We start from the raw sequence: 22,938 nt of genomic DNA, 5'->3' as shown, positions 1-22,938 counted from the left end.
TAGTTACGTAGGACCTTGCAAGTAAACTGAGACATAATTTCAAAGGAGTTATTGAACAATATGCCATAATCCGGCTGGAATGCACAAGTAAAATCTACTCGAACATAAATATAGATGATTTTTGGGCAAACTAATACGAAATTTTAATATTTGTTACCATGTATGCAATTATCACACTCCTTGGTAAAGAGCGAACAAAGAAGTTACGAATGTGCTGTTACAAAAATTGCACAACGGACATTGCAAATGAAAAAACTTAAACAAGAGTGCAGTATTGTGTGGCAGAGACAGACAGTGACTGTTAAACCTGCAGTAATACGTCACGAGGTTGTTTTGAACAAGCAATAAGAAACTGTATCATCACCGTGTGTGCAAGTGGACAAGGAACTAGCACGACACGAACAGTGAGCCGATAACGGACAGTGGACCAAGTTAGTGTCAAACTATAACTCTTTGTGTGTCAAGGGACGCTAGGAAAGCGCATTGACTACAGAGATACATTCTGTCCTAAGGTGAAAACTTGCGTGTGACTAATGACAAGTCATGACATGGTGAAAAAATATTGTGTGCCCATAAAATGTGTTACTGTGACAACGAAACATTGTGCAAACCAGACTAGTGAAGGCCTACTGAATAATAACTGCCAATAACTGTGTGCGTTCTTTCCCACAGCAGGAAAAATGCCCATAAGGATAGTACACTGTTTGTGAACTTGTTGCATGTTTGCTGGAGCACTGCAACAAGATGTCACACGGGCGAGCTGATATACACTCCTGGAAATGGAAAAAAGAACACATTGACACCGGTGTGTCAGACCCACCATACTTGCTCCGGACACTGCGAGAGGGCTGTACAAGCAATGATCACACGCACGGCACAGCGGACACACCAGGAACCGCGGTGTTGGCCGTCGAATGGAGCTAGCTGCGCAGCATTTGTGCACCGCCGCCGTCAGTGTCAGCCAGTTTGCCGTGGCATACGGAGCTCCATCACAGTCTTTAACACTGGTAGCATGCTGCGACAGCGTGGACGTGAACCGTATGTGCAGTTGACGGACTTTGAGCGAGGGCGTATAGTGGGCATGCGGGAGGCCGGGTGGACGTACCGCCAAATTGCTCAACACGTGGGGCGTGAGGTCTCCACAGTACATCGATGTTGTCGCCAGTGGTCGGCGGAAGGTGCACGTGCCCGCCGACCTGGGACCGGACCGCAGCGACGCACGGATGCACGCCAAGACCGTAGGATCCTACGCAGTGCCGTAGGGGACCGCACCGCCACTTCCCAGCAAATTAGGGACACTGTTGCTCCTGGGGTATCGGCGAGGACCATTCGCAACCGTCTCCATGAAGCTGGGCTACGGTCCCGCACACCGTTAGGCCGTCTTCCGCTCACGCCCCAACATCGTGCAGCCCGCCTCCAGTGGTGTCGCGATGGGCGTGAATGGAAGGACGAATGGAGACGTGTCGTCTTCAGTGATGAGAGTCGCTTCTGCCTTGATGCCAATGATGGTCGTATGCGTGTTTGGCGCCGTGCAGGTGAGCGCCACAATCAGGACTGCATATGACCGAGGCACACAGGGCCAACACCCGGCATCATGGTGTGGGGAGCAATCTCCTACACTGGCCGTACACCACTGGTGATCGTCGAGGGGACACTGAATAGTGCACGGTACATCCAAACCGTCATCGAACCCATCGTTCTACCATTCCTAGACCGGCAAGGGAACTTGCTGTTCCAACAGGACAATGCACGTCCGCATGTATCCCGTGCCACCCAACGTGCTCTAGAAGGTGTCAGTCAATTACCCTGGCCAGGAAGATCTCCGGATCTGTCCCCCATTGAGCATGTTTGGGACTGGATGAAGCGTCGTCTCACGCGGTCTGCACGCCCAGCACGAACGCTGGTCCAACTGAGGCGCCAGGTGGAAATGGCATGGCAAGCCGTTCCACAGGACTACATCCAGCATCTCTACGATCGTCTCCATGGGAGAATAGCAGGGTGCATTGCTGCGAATGGTGGATATACACTGTACTAGTGCCGACATTGTGCATGCTCTGTTGCCTGTGTCTATGTGCCTGTGGGTCTGTCAGTGTGATCATGTGATGTATCTGACCCCAGGAATGTGTCAATAAACTTTCCCCTTCCTGGGACAATGAATTCACAGTGTTCTTATTTCAATTTCCAGGAGTGTACAACGCGCATCCGGCTAACTCAGCCATGGAGCGGCCGCAGCAGCCCATAGCAGACTTGACAGCCACACGCCTCTCCGCGCCGTAGCTGTCAACACCGGGGGCGGTGACCTACACGGAGCCGACGCCCCACGCCGAGCGCCGCTCAACAATCACTCCGCACCGCTCACCAACTACAGCATTATTGACATATTCCAAAATATTTACACAAACTGCATAACATGTCAATGAACTCCATTTTTGATAAAATCATTGAACACTTATCATGTATACCCGTAAACTGACGAGAGAAAATGAACACTAACAAGTGTAGGAGATGGATTTGTAACACGTAGGTAGTGGGAACATTATGAAAAGTGACGTTGTGCTAAATGATTTAAAAAAAAAACTAAGCGATATATCCTAGGACAAGTGACCTTGCAGTATATCGCAAAATTAATAATAACGAGTTGTTAATCACACACAAAAAAACTTTCGTTGAACTGTATGTGACTGTGATATTATGTAACCGTTGATGACAAACTGCTAAATCAATTCAAAAGAACGACTGCTAAAGAGACAAGATTAATCATGAACCAACTGGGATGGCTGGGCTCCGGCACAGTTTTGCCCAGGTTTCCTCTCTGCCTTCGCCCAAATGGGGGAGCCATGAGCGTACATAACCCTGGGACTAATTAAAAGAGCCATTCCATAAAAAAAATACAGAATTGTAAAGAACATTACTGGCACCATTGTGTCAAAGTATAGAAACTCTTTGCCAAATGCTGCCAGGGGCAATGTAACGTTCCCTGGCAAACTCACACTATTAATAAACAAAAATTTAATTGTACCATATATGCTGCTATGAAGCAATTTGTATATACTGTAATTATTTAACAAAAATATTATTTAATTTTGTGTAAAAGACTTTCGTTATTATTGTAATATTTTCTGTAGCAATATTCTCGATGTATTTATGATTGTAATATTTCTATACTCATAATGTAATTGCGAAATGTGTCAATATCTGCGATAACAAAAATGTAAAATTCAGCCACAGAGGAAAATAATGTTGTAAGATTACAAAGAGATGTTAACGGTCAGCAGTAATATAAAAACCACCACGTAGTGTGTATTCTTTTTCGTCTCCCTGTAGAGCTGAAAGTGAGAGCAAGCTGCGACGTAGCATTTTATGAACGGATAGACTTCTTCTCTCTGTATCTAGATTTAGCCGCCATTAGAGGAGAAATTACAAACTAATGTAAGTTGACTTATTGTTGTGGTCTAAATACATTATAATTTATCAAAAGTGTGTATTATTAATGTAAATTAGCTTGCCCATGTCATCTATAATATTTCTTTAAAGAATTTTCAGGGTTTTTAGCGGTGTTGCTGGGCTGTGCCGCGACCGAACGATTTGCAGCGGCGGCACATTTAAAAAATTGTTCCGCTAAGGAAAAATTAACCAAACCCGTATATCGGGAGCAGATAAAGATTAGCAGTGAATTAAGAAAATGTTTTTTCTTTTACAGCGATCCTGAGACTGACGGAGTTATTTACTAGTTTCACATTTGTGCATTCAAATAACTTAAATGTATAGTGAAGTGTGTTTTATCGATGATAATTAAACGTCGGCTTGGCAATATTTAACCATTTTCTGCTAATAGAGACAGTCTTGTGTTCCATAGATAACGCCGGGAAAGAATTCAGTAAATATTTAAAAAAAAAAAAACACTGCATTTAGAAAATGTGTGCCGAGGCTGAGTTATATAAAGGATTTAATTCTCAACTAAATATTCTTAATCAGTTAATATGAATTCACATAATTTTAAACGTACTTAATTCTGTGTAAATGAATTTTTATTACCACACGTAAATAAGAGGTCCTACAACACAGTTCGTACGTACAGAAGGAAAGAAAAATAAAATCAAAAATGTTATATTTTTTTTAAAAGAAAGGTAACAATTAATTATTTATTTAATTTTTTTTAATTTCATTAAAAATAGCAGACGACGTAATAGACGCTCCGTAGACAGTCATCTGGTTATTCAAAAATGGCTTCTACTGCACAGGCCCGCGAGGCCCATACTGGAGAAAACGTGCACCCACACTTTGACACAAATCCATAGATAAACTTTTATAATTTTCTTCTAAAATTGTGATTAACTTGACAAATTAGGAAAAATCAGAAATATAGAGTAGATGTTAAACACCACGGACGGGCCTCTTGGCAGGTAAAGGGCTAAAACGGGGAAAAAGGCAGGGAGAGAACAAGCAGAAGCATCCTACAGCAGACAGTGTGTGTGCAGCGATTGGACACTAGGAGACAGAGGGCGGACTACCGAAGGACTGGATCAGTTGGTCAATAATCAGAGATTGAATATTGAGCTCAGCCAGTAACCAGCGAGTGTGAGTTAGCAAATCAGAGAGAGAAAAACCCGACAGAAGTACGGAGGCAGTGCGTTTGCCTTCTGCAAGCTTGCCAACCTACTGTGCTCTCAATGTTTTCAGACTGTGAAATTTCATTAAGACGTCTATCGTCACTTGGTGACATACGCATTTCCCAAACAAGTTGGAATGGCCTAATCCTTGCAGTCCAGTGTTGTAATCGTTAAGCAACCAACTGCACTTCCTCATCCAACCCCAGCCTCCAAATATTACACTGCTTCTTCAAGATAATCTACATAGACTATAGTCGCTAAGATCATAGATTAGATTAGGATTAGATTAGATTAGTACTTGTTCCATAGATCATTAATACGACACTTCGTAATGAAGTGGAACGTGTCAGGTTAATAAAAGGTGTCTATGCAAGATATTATATTGCAGAAAATATTACATGACTCTTAATAGTTTTAATTTTTTTGGTGGGGGTTGGGGAAATTACCAACTTACTACATCCAAAAATTCATCTAATGAGTAGAAGGAATTGCCATTAAGAAATTATTTTAATTTTATTTTAAATGCTATATGGCTAGCTGTCAGACTTTTGATGCTATTAGGTAAGTGACCAAAGACTTTTGTGGCAGCATAATTTTCCCCCTTCTGAGCCAAAGTTAGATTTAACGTTGAGTAGTGAAGATCATCCTTTCTCCTAGTGTTGTAGCCATGTGCACTGCTATTACTTTTGAATTCGTTCGGATTGTTAACAACAAATTTCATACGTGAATATATATATATATATATATATATATATATATATATATACAGGGTTATTACAAATGATTGAAGCGATTTCACAGCTCTACAATAACTTTATTATTTGAGATATTTTCACAATGCTTTGCACACACATACAAAAACTCGGAAAGTTTTTCTAGGCATTCACAAATGTTCGATATGTGCCCCTTTAGTGATTCGGCAGACATCAAGCCGATAATCAAGTTCCTCCCACACTCGGCACAGCATGTCCCCATCAATGAGTTCGAAAGCATCGTTGATGCGAGCTCGCAGTTCTGGCACGTTTCTTGGTAGAGGAGGTTTAAACACTGAATCTTTCACATAACCCCACAGAAAGAAATCGCATGGTGTTAAGTCGGGAGAGCGTGGAGGCCATGACATGAATTGCTGATCATCATCTCCACCACGACCGATCCATCGGTTTTCCAATCTCCTGTTTAAGAAATGCCGAACATCATGATGGAAGTGCGGTGGAGCCCCATCCTGTTGAAAGATCAAGTTGGCGCTGTCGGTCTCCAGTTGTGGTATGAGCCAATTTTCCAGCATGTCCAGATACACGTGTCCTGTAACGTTTTTTTCGCAGAAGAAAAAGGGGCCGTAAACTTTAAACAGTGAGATTGCACAAAACACGTTAACTTTTGGTGAATTGCGAATTTGCTGCACGAATGCGTGAGGACTCTCTACCGCCCAGATTCGCACATTGTGTCTGTTTACTTCACCATTAAGAATAAATGTTGCTTCATCACTGAAAACAAATTCCGCACTGAGTGCATCCTCTTCCATGAGCTGTTGCAACCGTGCCGAAAATTCAAAGCGTTTGACTTTGTCATCGGGTGCTAGGGCTTGTAGCAATTGTAAACGGTAAGGCTTCTGCTTTAGCCTTTTCCGTAATATTTTCCAAACCGTTGGCTGTGGTACGTTTAGCTCCCTGCTTGCTTTATTCGTCGACTTTCGCGGGCTACGCGTGAAACTTGCCCGCACGCGTTCAACCGTTTCTTCGCTCACTGCAGGTCGACCCGTTGATTTCCCCTTACAGAGGCATCCAGAAGCTTTAAACTGCGCATACCATCGCCGAATGGAATTAGCAGTTGGTGGATCTTTGTTGAACTTCGCCCTGAAGTGTCGTTGCACTGTTATGACTGACTGATGTAAGTGCATTTCAAGCACGACATACGCTTTCTCGGCTTCTGTCGCCATTTTGTCTCACTGCGCTCTCGAGCGCTCTGGCGGCAGAAACCTGAAGTGCGGCTTCAGCCGAACAGAACTTTATGAGTTTTTCTACTTATCTGTAGTGTGTCGTGACCACATGTCAATGAATGGAGCTACAGTGAATTTATGAAATCGCTTCAATCATTTGTAATAGCAGATCTTCAGTACGTTTTTTCCAGTTCAACCCCTAATCAATGCATACACCTAGAAATTTTGAATATTCTACCTTAGCTACCGATTTCTGATCGAAGTCTATATTTATTAATGGTGTCATTCCGTTTACTGTATGGAACTCTATGTACTGTGTTTTGTCAAAGTTTAAAGAGAGCCCATTTGCAGAGAACCACTTAATGACTTTCTGAAAAACATCGTTTACAATTTCACCAGTTAATTCTTTTCTGTTGGATGTGATAGCTATACTTGTATCATTGGCAAAAAGTACCAGCTTGGCATCTTCGTGAATATAGAATGGCAAGTCATAAATATATATTAAGAACGGCAGAGGACCCAAGACCGAACCTCACTCCCCAGTTTGAAAAATCACCAGTTGTTTGCATATTATGTGAACTGCTTATTTCAACTTTCTGCACTCTTCCAGTTAGTTACGATTTAAACCATTTAAGCAGTGTCCCATTCATACCACAGTACTTGAGCTTATCTAGAATTATTCTATGATTTACACAATCAAAAGCCTTTGAGAGATCACAAAAAATAAGCATAGGAGCATGCTATTCCTGAGGGATTAAACAATCAGCGTGGAAGAAGGATCGCGTTATACCACCCCAGGCTAGCCGCAAATCCACAGAAGACAGAAGTTTCTGGCTGTCAACTTACATCCACCCAAATGACAGGGAGTAATCGGTGTGACGTTCCGATCTAGCGTCTTCCGCAGACGCCTTCGTGAACATTTGACCGTTCAGTGACTAGATGAGACATTTCATTCCAACTTCTACTTGCCCATCTACTGAGTTTTATCTATACCTTGTGAAATTGGTCCTGAGACGTCTTCTATCAAGGCACGTTAATGTGACCACATGTCAGCATCCTGAATAACTATCTTTTTCAACGCGCACAGCTGCAAGACGTTCAGATGCAGAGAGGTTCTGGAAGTTAATGACGGGGATGTGGAGCCATGCCGACTCCAGTTACGTGGCCAGCTGCGCTAGGTTTCTCAGGTCGGGATCCAGGTACAAACAGCTCGATCGTGGTAGATCTACAAATGCTCTAATGAGTTTCAATCCGGTGAGTTTGGTACCCAGCGAAAACTCATCTTGATACTCTTCGAACCAGGCACCAGCACCACGAGCTGCGTAACACGTTACATTGCCCTGCTGATAGATGTCATCGTACCGAGGAAATAAAGCTGGATGTGGAAATGGACGTGGTTCAAAAGGATAGATCTTTGCTTCTGTTGATCCAATGTTACTTCCAAAATAACGTGATCGCCCAGAGAATGCCACGAACCATTCTCCAGACCATAACATTCCCTCCTTATTGCACGGTGTTTGCTTTCTGAAGTTCCACGCCGTACACGCCACCAGCCATGCGTCTGCTGGAGAATAACAGCGATTCACTTGAAAGTGCCACCTGTCGTGTCTGCTGCAGTGGCACATACCCAGCGGCGTTCGCTGAACGGTCGTTGTGGAGTCACTGTTGACAGCCCCCTGGTTCAGCAGTTACATATATATTCGCCTGGACACATATCTGACCCGTCGTTCAACCCTATCATATAAGTCCTATCTTGCAACCACAGTAGCCACAGCGTCGGTTCTGGCTATCGTCATGTTGCCTTGCACAGCTTACTATAACCACTGTGGTAAGCGCTCAGCCGTTCCGGAAATGTTTCCACTCAGCTCGAGAGTTAATGATCATGCCCTATTGGACATCATATAAATCACCTCATCTCCGCAATACACGACGGCTGCACTGTTTCGGCATCCCATGACATACCCTACGTTCTACGTGCCCTCCATTCCTCGTGCTGCCACTCGCCATCTGTGAGTGGTTATTACACTTTGTACACTTTGCTGTCGAACATCTGCGGTAGTCACATGACTGTGACTGAACCGCATGCATTTGTGTTCATAATACAATAATAAATAAAAGTGTTTCCATGACTTAAACTACTTTAATTTGCTTTCACTGGGACCTTATTTGTCACTTTAATTTCACTACCAAACTGGTGTCCCGCAGTGGACGACATTATTTAGCGATTCGCATACCAGTTCTATTTCACAACGTTTTGGCACCCTGTGTGTGGCGACCTCACTATCGTTCTCCTGAGTCAAATTTCAATTTCAGTACGTACTGACTGCCTGGAGGGGGCTTCGATTTGAAGATGTTCTTTGTTTATTGCTAGTATGCAGGCAGGGTATGTATTAGGCATGGCTTAGGAAGGTGTAACCTCTAATACTAACAGAAATTGCTAACTTACGTGCGTGCTATGTGACGTGCATGGATTGTGTGTCCTGAGTTTATTTTGAATTAAAGTATGCAGTAGATTTAGCTGTTACCTGCAGTTACTGTACGTAGTTTGTACATCATACCCAGTATCTGGTGATCGTAGTAGATGCCGCATGATCTTTGTGGTAAGTTCCACTACCCTCTGAAGTTCCGATATTTAAAATATACTAAAAGTGGTTTTCGTGGACTACAGTTTTATTAGTTAAATATATAATGCTATAAGTCTGTATTTTTACTATCACAAATAAAACGTCGTAACTTAATATTAAAAGGGCTTGGAACAAAAGCTTATTTCGTAATATTTCTTCGATAACATGGCTGTGTGCAAAATGTAGATACTTGCGAAGAAGCCGACCATTGTTAATTATGACATCTATTTACACAAACATAGACGTCACCAGTTTGTAACCGACTAGTTCATCTTCATTCATCTTCAGATGGCTGCCCACGTTTATACTATATGTGTTGTTGGTTACATTAGTCTTCGAAAAGAAAAAGCCGGCCGGGGTGGCCGAGCGGTTCTAGGCGCTTCAGTCTGGAACCGCGCGACCGCTACAGTCGCAAGTTCGAATCCTGCCTTTGGCATGGATGTGTGTGATGTCTTTAGGTTAGTTAGGTTTAAGTAGTTCTAAGTTCTAGGGGACTGATGACCTCAGAAAGTTAAGTCCCATAGTGCTCAGAGCCATTTGAATTTTTTTGAAAAGAAGAGGCCACAACGAATGGAAAAACAACAAATATATCATAGACGTCAACATCAGTCTGAGGATTCTAAACCGGTAACGGCACTATTTCTGTAATCGGAAGGGATTAGCAACAGTGAATGTTTGCTGTTTTCTTCTTTCCGAAAATGAATTTACAAAAACTTTCTTACCAGCTCTTAGGACCAGTCAGCTTTCTTTAACTAATTAGTTATGTACAGAAATACATTATTTTTTAATTCTCCGGACTAACTGCGCTTATAATGTTTTCCATTTGCAGTCTTCATGTTAGTAGTTCAATCAGTAGAATCTGTTGCATGCAGTGAGATCCATTTTGCAATCGTGATGCTAGCGATTATGTGTGAATGAGAAAAAAATGTCTTACCTTTATCTCAGGCTCTAGAGTCGCTCATGTATTTGCTATATATTGCTGGTACCCGTTAAACATTGTTCGCCTCATGCTCTCCATTTGTTCTCTGTCTGACCGTTCACACTGACGGAATATGGTAAAGACGAATCTCCTAAATAATTTCATTGTACAGGTATGTCATATTTCTGTGCAACGTAGGGCTCCGTAAGTCCTGGGCTGAATATTCAATACCAGACGAAGTACTGTTGAAATGATCTTTAGGTACTGCTGATATACAGGGAGATGCCAAAGTCTCGCACTCAAACTTCGGAGCGCGATTCCTCACATTCCAGCGATAAAAAAATTTCTGTCACAAAATTTCGTCCGGCAAGCACTTCCGCAGAAAAAGGATGTTCGAGAGTGGCAATCTGACAACACTGTAATCACATGTGTGGTAACTATATCAGACTGCAGACGTTAATCCTCTGTGCACTTGGTGCAGTGGATAGAGTTTTGGGTTAGCATGCAGGAGGTCGATGTTTCGATCCTCAGTTGAGGTATGTGTTTTTTATTTGGTAAATGTAGTCCAGGTGGTATGGTATCTAGCATCTTAATTGTCAACAGCGATTGCAGCGGGTCCTCTAGAAAACATTTGCACTTCCATTCTACAATCGTAGATATGGAAGATTGGTCAGCTTTGAAAGAAGCCCATTCCACGTCGTGGGCCTGAATTTATTCGCACCATTTCATCTACTAGATGCGAAACACTTTTTTTTCTTTGTACCCTCCTCCAATGGTCCCATAGATTAGTACCAACTTTTTTTCTTGCCTCATTCAGGTCCAATACATTTCGTTAGTGCCTTACGTTACCAGTAGGACTGGGAACATGCTTTGTGAATGATGTCAAAACTCGGTTACTATTTGTATGTGTTATCCTTATGGTCCCACTAATTATGCCATTCAACACTGAGTCTGGTAACCGCATGCTGTTTAGTTTGTATCTCAATGCATTATTATTATTATTATTATTATTATTATTATTATTGTTATTATTATTATTATTTTGTCGATGGGATTGTGGAAACATCACGTCTGTTATCGTTAAGGAAACAGCGTAATTCGAAACTGAACATTTCACAAAAAAATGGTTCAAATGGCTCTGAGCACTATGCGACTAAACTGCTGAGGTCATCAGTCGCCTAGAACTTAGAACTAATTAAACCTAACTAACCTAAGGACAGCACACAACACCCAGCCATCACGAGGCAGAGAAAATCCCTGACCCCGCCGGGAATCGAACACGGGAACCCGGGCGTGGGAAGCGAGAACGCTACCGCACGACCACGAGATGCAGGCGAACATTTCACAATTAGCGGTGTCGGGATGAAGCATGCAAAGCATTATTTGTCAAAGCTGTAATGCGTGTTAGGTGTGACAGCGCGCAGGACTGACGGCGTGTTTATACTGTGTGCTCTGTCCGCCAGACAGGGACTAGTTGCGAGTGGAGTAACGGGCACTTGACAGGACTTCAATGTACACGTATATATGTAAATCAGTGCGGCAGATGTATGTCATGCCCAAACGATGAATATGTGGATATACTTCTGGTCCTCGGTGCATTAGATAACCAGGCTGGTGTTGCTGCTCGTGAATATGCTGTTAGATATCCTCGTCAATGCTATCCATATAAAAATGTGTTTCGACGTCTATAGCTGCCCCTTCTCGAATCAGGTTCTCTCCTTGCACCATCGTATGAGAGAAGTCATCCACGGACTTAACGTACTCCAGCTACTGAGGAAGCTATTCTGGAGGTCATACACCAAGAACCTCAGTGAAGTACACGCAGCATAGCAAGGCAGCTGCATGTCTCGTAACACACGTCGTTAACTTGGTGCACGAGCATGGGCTGCACCCGTATCATTATGCTTTCACTCAACACCTGCATCCTGCCATCGCCATCAGCGCATACAATTGTGTGAATGGTTCCAACAACAACAGGAAGCCAACAATGACTTTGTAAACACCGTAATACGGTTGGATGAAGCAGCATTCATTCATGAGTGTGTCATAAGTCTGCACAACGCGCACCACTGGTGTAAGGTTAACCCGCAAGTCACCTGCGATCATGGATATTAAGTTCTCTTTGGCATCAACGCCTGGGCCGGGATATTGGGCGACAGATGTTTGGGCCTTTACTTGTTGCCTGACAGGTTGCCTGCACGAAGGTATCATGAGATCCTATAAAACTATCTGTCTGACGCGCTGGAAGACGTTCCACTACATCTTCGGGAGAGAATTAATGTTTCCAGGAAAATGGCTCGGACCTGAAGGTCCAGTTGTATGGCCACCGCGTTCACCTGTCCTAAATCCGCTGCATTTCCTCCTGCGGGACACCTGCAGGAGCACGTGTACTCTGCTCCACCGACGAATGTGGAAGAATTGGTGGCCCGTGTTCATGCTGCTCTTGTTACTGTGGACGCATCGTTGCTGTGAAGGGTCCAGAACTGTAATATGCAGCGGGTTGTTCAATGTTTGGACGTGCAGAGAGGTCACTTTGAGCATCTGTTGTTCTGAGGACAACGTATTCTGTTGTGAAGGTCATGCGATCATTAATATGGACATTATGACTGTCACTGGTAGCTAATGTCCGACATGTGAGTGCTCATATTACATGTAGTATAAATTACAAGAAGATGCTGTGATATTGTACAGTGTTATCATCTTTAGCATCTCGAAATTGATATTGATTTTGTCGTTATTCTGTCCTATGACAGGTGATTTGCTTCAACTGTCTATTTCTTATTTGTCTAACCACGTATTTGTTAAGTTCAGCGTTGAAAAATGTTATAAATTTAGGATACAGAATGAAATTAGCAAATAAAAAATGCGCCCTAACCCAGAATCAAACCCTCGACCTCCTGCATGCTAACCCAAAACTTTATCCACTGCACCAACAGTACAGCACAACTGACAGGTGCTCACAGAGATACTTAGCACACATTTGGTTACAGTGTTGCGAGATTGTCACTTTTTAATGTCCTTTTTCCGCGGATATAGCGGACGAAATTTTGTGAGACTTTTCTTTTAATCGTTGGCACGTGAAGAGTCGCGCTGCGATGCCCGAGTGCGCGAACTTCGCTTCACCCTGTACACGTCCTATTTAACAGATTATTTGTAGTTCCCTAAATGACGTCTAGCGTCACAGGTACATCTATCATACTTAGCCGGCCGAAGTGGCCGTGCTGTTCTGGGCGCTGCAGTCTGGAACCGCGAGACCGCTACGGTCGCAAGTTTGAATCCTGCCTCGGGCATGGATGTGTGTGATGTCCTTAGGTTCGCTAGGTTTAACTAGTTCTAAGTTCTAGGGGACTAATGACCTCAGAAGTTGAGTCCCATAGTGCTCAGAGCCATTTGAACCATACTTACTTCCTGTCACTGGGTAGGTGTCAACAACGGCTGTACAGCTGCAGAGGTCACAGCAGCATTCCAGAAAACAATAAAGCTGATGGCCTGTGAGAAGCCAATAGCTGAAGTCTGATAGAATCGAGCAGAACTCTTCCATAGGACTGCCTATGGTCGAGCACAGAGGTTCGTAAAGGTTACAAGTCGTAGAAAACAAGTTTTATTATATTAAAACTCGATAACAGACGAAAAAGGACAGTTGACTTCATAGATTTGTTCGTACTGAGTAATAAAACTACATTAATGACGTAAACGTTAAAAATACCCGTTAATAATTTTTAATATTTACTTCTTTGGATTGCAAAATCCACTACAGATGACATGACTATAGGTAAATTGTTTTTTAGTGTAGGTTTACGCTTCCATGAACTTATTCAGAAATAATTTTACGTCGTTTTGTTGTTTTCTAGACCATGTTGCGTCATGGCCGAGGCGGTTTACTTATCACTGGATCAGTGCTATTTTCATTTCTTTTACAATGTGATTTCATCCTGCTTCAACAGTCATTTTGTGAATGTCGCAACCGAAGTCAAGTTTCGACTGGATGGCACGAATGCGGACAAGTAGGCTTACACTCGTGATGCGCAAACTGTAATCCGCTTCCAATGCCTGTAACCACGATAAGAGGAAGACACGTAGCATTATGGTATTATAAAGTATATCGGAATGAGCGTGGTAGACGGAGCAAAAGTACATTAGCATCCTAAAGTATGCGTAGGGCGTCAGTGAACGACTGGGACAAGCTCTCAACCGACTCAACATCAAGCCATCCTAACTAAGCGGGAAATAAATTAGACGTGTGTTCAGCTGTGTGAAGGATGCCGTCAACCAGCTGAACACCTCTGGAGAGTACGAAGTCGACTGAAATTGCCAAATAGTGTACGTTTCTGACATGGGGCATACTACTGCAACACCCCTAACAAAACACGAAAGGCGTGTAAGGCTCGGTCAACAGAGCAAATGAGCGGAACATGAGTACGGCACGACTTACAGCCAGTATAGCGTCCCCAGTGCCATATTACGAAAAGACAATATTTATAAAGAAGACATTCATAATTTGTAAGAGATTTTTTTTTTCATGTAGCCTTAAAATAATAATTTCTCTGTGTAGGTTTAGATTGCAAAGAAATAATTTATGACAGAATGATCTAAAGAGACGCCCAGTTACACTCTTTTGTTAATTTTTTAGTCGACCTTACTTCCTCTTTTGTCTTGAATGTGTCTAGAGGGACATCTTGCGTGTGCTGACGAATGTAAGCATATTTGTATGAGTTAAGCATATAATATACTGATTTTATATTATTGTGCACTTTTAATTTGTAAGAGATGATCCCGATTTCATGTCCGCCTTCCTTGAATTAACCTGCATTCAAGTAATTTACAGCTCAACAATCGCAGCGGCCGATGCAGCCAACGACGCCATTACGTGGCGATATTAACTTATGAAAAAATTAGCGGAAGCTGAAAACTCGCCCGCTATTAGCATAATATCAATTTTTCTCCACAGCCGCACGAAGTTGCAGAAATACTTAGCTTTAAGATTCTTATTTTCAGTACCATAGCCGAGACCCAGAGCCAGGACTCTGACTACAATACAATGGTTAACGGAGGTAAGAAAATACTCTCGCGCGTGTGTGGGCCGCAATTGTAATTAATAACTAAAGATCTTTTGCTTTAACGTCAACTGACTAGCCGAGGAAATTTATATGAAAAGTTTATTACATTGTTCAACTTAAATATCATTTTTATTAAGGCCCACTACGTAAGTCGGCAACAATCAAAAAATAATAATAACAATAATAATATATACATTAAATTACGACGGCCGACGGACGCGAGATTGGCGCCGCAACTTTGGGGCCCGATTAATATGATTCTATTGTAATGAATGTAATTATGTATATGTCTAATTGTTGTAAAATATTAATGCTTGTATGAATTCTTTTACATGTACAACAACAAAACCACACCCTGAGGAGATCTGGAGAGGAAAAAGTGTAGAAAAGAAAAAGGATTGCGAGAAAGAAAAATAAGTAAGGTAAGGCCTATTGTGCAAGCATCCTGTGTAGCTCTGTGCGGAATATCGAACACATGTGCACATGAAATACCTTCGGTGTTTCGTGTATTTATGTGTTTATTTTTGGAGGGATAATTATTCGTTTTGTGTATTTATGTGTTTATTTTTGGAGGGGATAATTAATCGTGTGTGTATCAGTGTTAAAGATTCGTCAGTGGCTTAAAGTGAATTTAGTATGGGTAAGATAGGACAACCTAAAGCATCCGTACCAGAAGAACAAAATTCTGTTAATATGGAAAGTGAGGATCATTTGCAATACGTAAACGAATCCCAAGCCACCGCCTTGGATAACATAATTTCCGGAGCGGGGGGCGAGGATCTGTGGACGGTGAATGACGCTCCACAGCAGAATGGGAATAGAGTAACAACTCCACTGCCTGGGCAGGGGGGCCAATCGAGTGCTAGATTAAGTGGGGCACCAGTATGCTCACCGATTGCAGACCCATTTGCAGAATTTCTGCGCAGGTTAGAAGAAAGAGATAGGGAAAGAGATCAGAAACTGGCTCAGATGCTCCATGAGCAAGAGCAACAAAGAGAACTGAAAGAAAGGGAAAAGGAAAGAATGTCAGAACAGAGGGAAAAACAAAGAGACGAAAAACTGGCTCAGATGTTCCATGAGCAGGAGAAAAAATTAACGCAAAAGCTCATTGAGCAAGAGCAGCGCAGTGAAGCAAAACTCGACAGTATCCAAAGCGAACTTGCCGAGATGCGGGACGCGTGCAAAGAAATACCCGATCTTGTGCAAAGCTTAGCCGGAGAGATGCAAAAATTACAGATATCGCAGGCTAGGCTTGAAGACAATGTCCAGACTTTAACCAACCGCGTGGATAATGTGGAGATAGATGCACGGAAAAGTATTGACGCATATTTGGAAGTGCAAGCTCAAAAAGTAGAAAAAGAATTAAATGAATGGCTAGAAGTAAAGGATCGAGAGATATCTGCAAAGATTGAAAGCGATGTAAAAACAGCTGTAGAACAAGCGACTGCGGCCGCGAGTGTAAATATTGACGCTAGCGCTGCCGCACTACGTGCCGAATTAACACAGATCAAATCCCGTGTGACAGCGGAGTTGCCAAATTGGCAACAGGAGGTCGCGCGGAGACTGTCTGCGTTGGAAAGCAATGTAAACAGTGGCGGACAGATCATGAATCCGACTTCGCGCACTGATTACTATAATAACGCTGACGGTAGCCAGGGTGCGAGTGCGCAACCGCAACCTAATGCGAATTATGAGCACGAACAACATGCGATACCGTGCAGCGCACATCACGAAGTGATGAATGTCCCAGAATGTAGCAATCAGACATTTATTAAGAGCTTCAGGAATGTGTTTCCCAGGACATGGACGGAAAGACAAAGAATACAGTTCGTGGTCTCCTTTATTCAAGGTGACGCGGCACTGTGGGCCACCGACGTGTCCGAAAAATGTCTAACGATGCAACAGTTTGAAGGTGCATTCTTGCAAAAATTCTGGTCCGATAGCGTCCAAGAAAGACTACGAAAGGAGTTGTACAGTCCAGAAATGTACAATCCTAAGATGGGAACGTTACGCAAATATTTCGAAAAGTATATAAACAAAACCAGGTACTGGGACGAGCCAATGTCCGATCGTGATATAATCAGATTAATAAAAATGAAGTTGCCCAGTGAAATTAAAAGATATTTCATCAATGTGCCGGAATACGATATAGAACAATTCATGGAAATAGTGGATTCTGTTGACCTATTGATCGAAGATATGAAAACCGAAAACAAGTGGAACCATGCAGGCTATAATCAACACAAAGCCGATTACAATAGCAGCCACAGTAACGGTAGTAACTTAGTACCAAATGGTAACGGGAATAGGCAAGAGCACCGGCAACAGAATCAAGGCACAAACAATGGCAATGGTTATAACGGCAACGGTTATAATCGTGAAAATCGAAAGAGACATCATGATGGACGCATGAGTAATGGACATAATGGTAACGGCAATCCGCAATGGCGGAACAACCGAAACCAGTGGCGTGGTCGTAACGAACCGACACCACAGTGGCAACAAAACACAGCGCCACAATGGAACGCCAACCCAGGTCTGTCACAGAACATGTCAGGGAGTTACAACCGACCACCACAAAACCAGAGCCATACACAATATCAAAATACACCATCGGGGAGGCAGGGCGGCCAACCCAACAGTAGCAACAACAACAACCAGAACCACAATGTGAGGTTAGTGGAAGTGACAGACAACTGTCAACCCACTGATGCTCATCCGTTAAACTAAAGACAGCCACAATACGCTCTCCGTTGTTGGCTGCAGGATGGTGTAGTGAGGGCACATTCACAGATGACAGCCATAAACTTTGTATGCTGAGATACAATGAAGGAACAAAAATAGAAAAGGAACTTGTAGACATACCGCAGACATGTAACCGAACCGACAAAAGTGTTGTGCAGGCTATATTGCAAGCAGATATGTATGGAGCACCAATACACATAATAGTCGATACCGGTGCGTCAACCAATGTCATGAGCGCAAATTTTTACAAGTACTTGAGTCAAAATAATAGAATACCAGTATTGCCAGTGAAGAATTGTCGTGTTACAGGTGCAATAGGTGCACAATCTCATATCATAAAGCACCAGGTGCAAGTCGAGTTTACGGTAGGAAATGAAGCAATGAAAAGCTCGTTCCTAGTAGTTAAGGGATTAGGTGTTGCTTGCATCCTGGGGATGGAATTTTTACGCCAGAGGGACGCAAAAATCGACCTCTTGTGCGGGGAAGTAAGCCTTATGAATGAGGATAGACGTGTAATTTTGCCGTTGTTGAGGACACGGGAAGTGCACGGTACATATTCCCGGAGCTTTCAAACGAGATTCGAAGGAATACAGGTAATGAATTTATATTCTGACTTAAGTACAAGACAAGTATATTTTAAAGATTTTATTACTGAAGACAAAGAGGAAAAAAGGAAACTGATAGCCATGAAAGTTAGGGAGTCAGAACATTTGACTGAAGCACAACAAAACGAATTGACTCAGCTACTTACAGATTATGAGAATGTGTTTTCGGAAAAACCCGGTGTTATCGAGGGCTACACCTATAACATCGAAGTGGTACCTCACGATACTTTCTGTCACGCAAACTACACCATTCCGTGGTCAAATAAGGAGGCAGTTACCAAGGAAATAAGAAAAAATACTTACAAAGACTTAAAGAAGTTCGCTCAGTAGAGCAACGTTTACATTTGTGTGTAGTAGGTTAAGTTTATAGTGTATTTTTTTTCTGTGTGTAAATGTTAAGATTTTAGTGTAACATTTAAAGACAATGAGGCGCACAAGATTAGTGCGATTCAATTTTGTAGATGTTAAGGAATAATAGTATTTTTAAGCAATTGCATTTTGAAGAAAAAAATGAACGTAGGTTTAAGAATATGTTAAAAATTTCATGTTGAAAAATGCTTTAAAAATATTTTTAAAAAATTCAATAGCATGTAATGATGAAAGAATTTTTCATTAGTGTGTCATGAATATTTTTGAACTGTAGTAGTAATGCAACTTATGAAATTCAATATTATAGTGTATAAGTCGTTTCATGTATTTATGTCTATACCGATCTTGAAATATGCTCAAGCATAATTTACTTAACAATGTGAGTGCAGGGTGTACATCACCCAAGGTACCTCATGTGTTGTGCACAAGGTACAAAGCAAATCAATAAACGCGACTACCGCTAAGCACTGTTAAAATATATTGCCATCTGCTAAGGCAGAGATTTGCACGAATTTGTAGTGCAAACAAAAGTCACAAATCTAACATTAATCTAGGAACTTGCACGCTAGGCCTAGATTATAAAATGTGAACAATAATGCGAGAGGCAAGGTTTTGTAAAGTCGAGCCTGGCTCTGGAGAGCAAGTACGCAATGAGTGGGCAGACATGACATGGGGACTTACCTCAGATGAGACGGAAATACAATTGTATAGTCAAAAAATCTGAAGGCAAGTACGACTCTAAGTGGAAAATAAAAAGAGATAATTAGTGCGAGAGACTGGTAAAATCCAGCACTAGCCAAAATCCAGTTCAGACTGAATGAAATACATTAGTGTTTGTGAACTAATCGAAACAGTTACTTTAAGCAGTGAAAACTGTGAAGGTGAAACTGTGATATGGACAGTGAAGTGCTAGTATTGAACGTTCAACAGCGGTGAGGACGCCAAACGCCAATATTACGCACGAAAAACTGTGAATTTGCCTATAAATGTGAACTGTTAACGTGAAGTGAACCCACAGTCAATATTTTTGGGACAGACTGTAGTTTCAGTGAGCACAATAATGCGAGATTGGAATGCGATGCGTGGACTGTTGCAAAACAGCGACCGCAGAAACGGCGAATGTTTGTGCTAAGCTCGTATTGGGACACTCACCAGTGCCTGCGAGTGCGGCGAAAACATAAATAATTTTATCAAGACAAAAACTGACGTGTAATGGAAACAGTATTGCATCAAAACTGCATTCACGGGAGAAGGTCCATGTCATGTTTTCTGCAAGACAGTGCTAGCTTGACACTCGGAAACTGGCGAAAACTTAACAACAACTGCCGCACTAATAAATGCTCCTTTCCCACTAGCGTAACCATCTGCAGCGGGAAACAAATATTACGTTGGTTGTGTGTGTGTTTCATGTACTACGTCGGAGATGCGTAGCAGAGCTGACTCCTGCCAACAAGAGCGCAGCGCGGATATCATCCCACTCCGCCACGCCCGGCCGAGACAGAAGCGCATCGCCAACGGTGCAGCCGATCAGCTGATTCTGACGTTCCGCGACGGCGAGACACACGCTGGCGTCGAGCCGGCGTTGACCTCTCCGCAGCCGCCGCGAACGCCGAGCACCGAACACACCAACCGATGCCGTCGCGAGCCAAACGTCGCGGCGTAGATCATCAACGACACCGCAATCAATTGTTTTAATGACCTCATTTTTTGCATAGTGCAACAAAAATATTTGTATGCACATCCTGTACCCCAATGACATTCCAGAAACAATTAAGTGAAAGTGACCAAAGCAGTTAGTCTGTCGCTCCGCCGAGGTTTTCCCCAGGTTTCCCTACGGCCGCGCCAAATGGGGAGCGAACAGTTGACACCCCTGGGACTTCAAATATTCCGGACTAACTCGTGGTTGTATACCTTGAACCTCATCTGTATTACACTTTGTGGACAACACACCTCAGTAATTTAACGCTTTAAATATACGATGTGACATATGTAAACTGTGAAAGAAAAATCTGCGTGTGGACACGGTGGACATGAAAGAGGAAATATTTATGTCAAAAACACGAACATTTTTTATGACATAAACATTTCGGGGGGCAATATAGCGTCCCCAGTGCCATATTACGAAAAGACAATATTTATAAAGAAGACATTCATAATTTGTAAGAGATTTTTTTTTTCATGTAGCCTTAAAATAATAATTTCTCTGTGTAGGTTTAGATTGCAAAGAAATAATTTATGACAGAATGATCTAAAGAGACGCCCAGTTACTCTCTTTTGTTAATTTTTTAGTCGACCTTACTTCCTCTTTTGTCTTGAATGTGTCTAGAGGGACATCTTGCGTGTGCTGACGAATGTAAGCATATTTGTATGAGTTAAGCATATAATATACTGATTTTATATTATTGTGCACTTTTAATTTGTAAGAGGTGATCCCGATTTCATGTCCGCCTTCCTTGAATTAACCTGCATTCAAGTAATTTACAGCTCAACAATCGCAGCGGCCGATGCAGCCAACGACGCCATTACGTGGCGATATTAACTTATGAAAAATTAGCGGAAGCTGAAAACTCGCCCGCTATTAGCATAATATCAATTTTTCTCCACAGCCGCACGAAGTTGCAGAAATACTTAGCTTTAAGATTCTTATTTTCAGTACCATAGCCGAGACCCAGAGCCAGGACTCTGACTACAATACAATGGTTAACGGAGGTAAGAAAATACTCTCGCGCGTGTGTGGGCCGCAATTGTAATTAATAACTAAAGATCTTTTGCTTTAACGTCAACTGACTAGCCGAGGAAATTTATATGAAAAGTTTATTACATTGTTCAACTTAAATATCATTTTTATTAAGGCCCACTACGTAAGTCGGCAACAATCAAAAAATAATAATAACAATAATAATATATACATTAAATTACGACGGCCGACGGACGCGAGATTGGATGGCACGAATGCGGACAAGTAGGCTTACACTCGTGATGCGCAAACTGTAATCCGCTTCCAATGCCTGTAACCACGATAAGAGGAAGACACGTAGCATTATGGTATTATAAAGTATATCGGAATGAGCGTGGTAGACGGAGCAAAAGTACATTAGCATCCTAAAGTATGCGTAGGGCGTCAGTGAACGACTGGGACAAGCTCTCAACCGACTCAACATCAAGCCATCCTAACTAAGCGGGAAATAAATTAGACGTGTGTTCAGCTGTGTGAAGGATGCCGTCAACCAGCTGAACACCTCTGGAGAGTACGAAGTCGACTGAAATTGCCAAATAGTGTACGTTTCTGACATGGGGCATACTACTGCAACACCCCTAACAAAACACGAAAGGCGTGTAAGGCTCGGTCAACAGAGCAAATGAGCGGAACATGAGTACGGCACGACTTACAGCCAGACAGACACCTTCAAGGGCAAAATAGGGGAGGCGACTGACTGGGACATTGGGAAGCTCTCTGCAACACGAATCGCAGCTCCAGCTCCGGCTGCAGGACCGTCCCATCGTCCACGATGCAAGGCAGGTTGGCCTCCTGGCCCCACAGCACTCGCCAGCCTTCGTCGTCAGGGTCAGCAGTAATCGTAGTGGACTATGGCACGTAAAACATTGACATCTCGGCCGCTACTGGGAACCGTGGGAGCAAAATTAAAACATTACTGGCTTTCGTTCATTTCCCGATACCAGCCAATTAGTGTGGAACTAACAGCATCTATCAATGAAGAATGCTTTCCTTGCCTCCTCTCTCCTGCCATTAAAAAGAAAACTTTTTTCTTTTAACCCGGACCCTAAAAGTAGTATGATATTATATTTCGTATGACATGAACGTGGCACTGACTCGACAGTAAATACAGCGCGCTGATGAAGGTTGTTGACAACGGTGAGCAAAACGGTGATCATAAAACAATACCACGATGCAGTGGTAGGAGACATCGACGTAGAGAAATGCATGTATTTGTAAAAGAGACAAGATACAATGTTTCCTGAATCAGACAGAAAGGAATTTCGATCTTAGTTAATTATTTCATCACAGCAACAATTGCAAAATATTAATATTCGTAGAAAGGAATAAATTTAAA

General features: G+C 42.5%; 1 protein-coding gene across 1 annotated transcript in view; it reads right to left on the bottom strand.

Annotated features, from left to right (window-relative positions):
* The window catches only part of LOC126468428 (melanopsin-like), a 193,922-nt gene that overhangs the window by 11,535 nt on the left and 159,449 nt on the right, over positions 1-22,938 (bottom strand). The gene's annotated exons all lie outside the window — the stretch shown is intronic.

This window comes from Schistocerca serialis, chromosome 1 (assembly GCF_023864345.2).
Source record: "Schistocerca serialis cubense isolate TAMUIC-IGC-003099 chromosome 1, iqSchSeri2.2, whole genome shotgun sequence".
Classification (NCBI taxonomy): domain Eukaryota; kingdom Metazoa; phylum Arthropoda; class Insecta; order Orthoptera; family Acrididae; genus Schistocerca; species Schistocerca serialis.
This window is presented reverse-complemented; position numbering and strand designations above follow the sequence as displayed.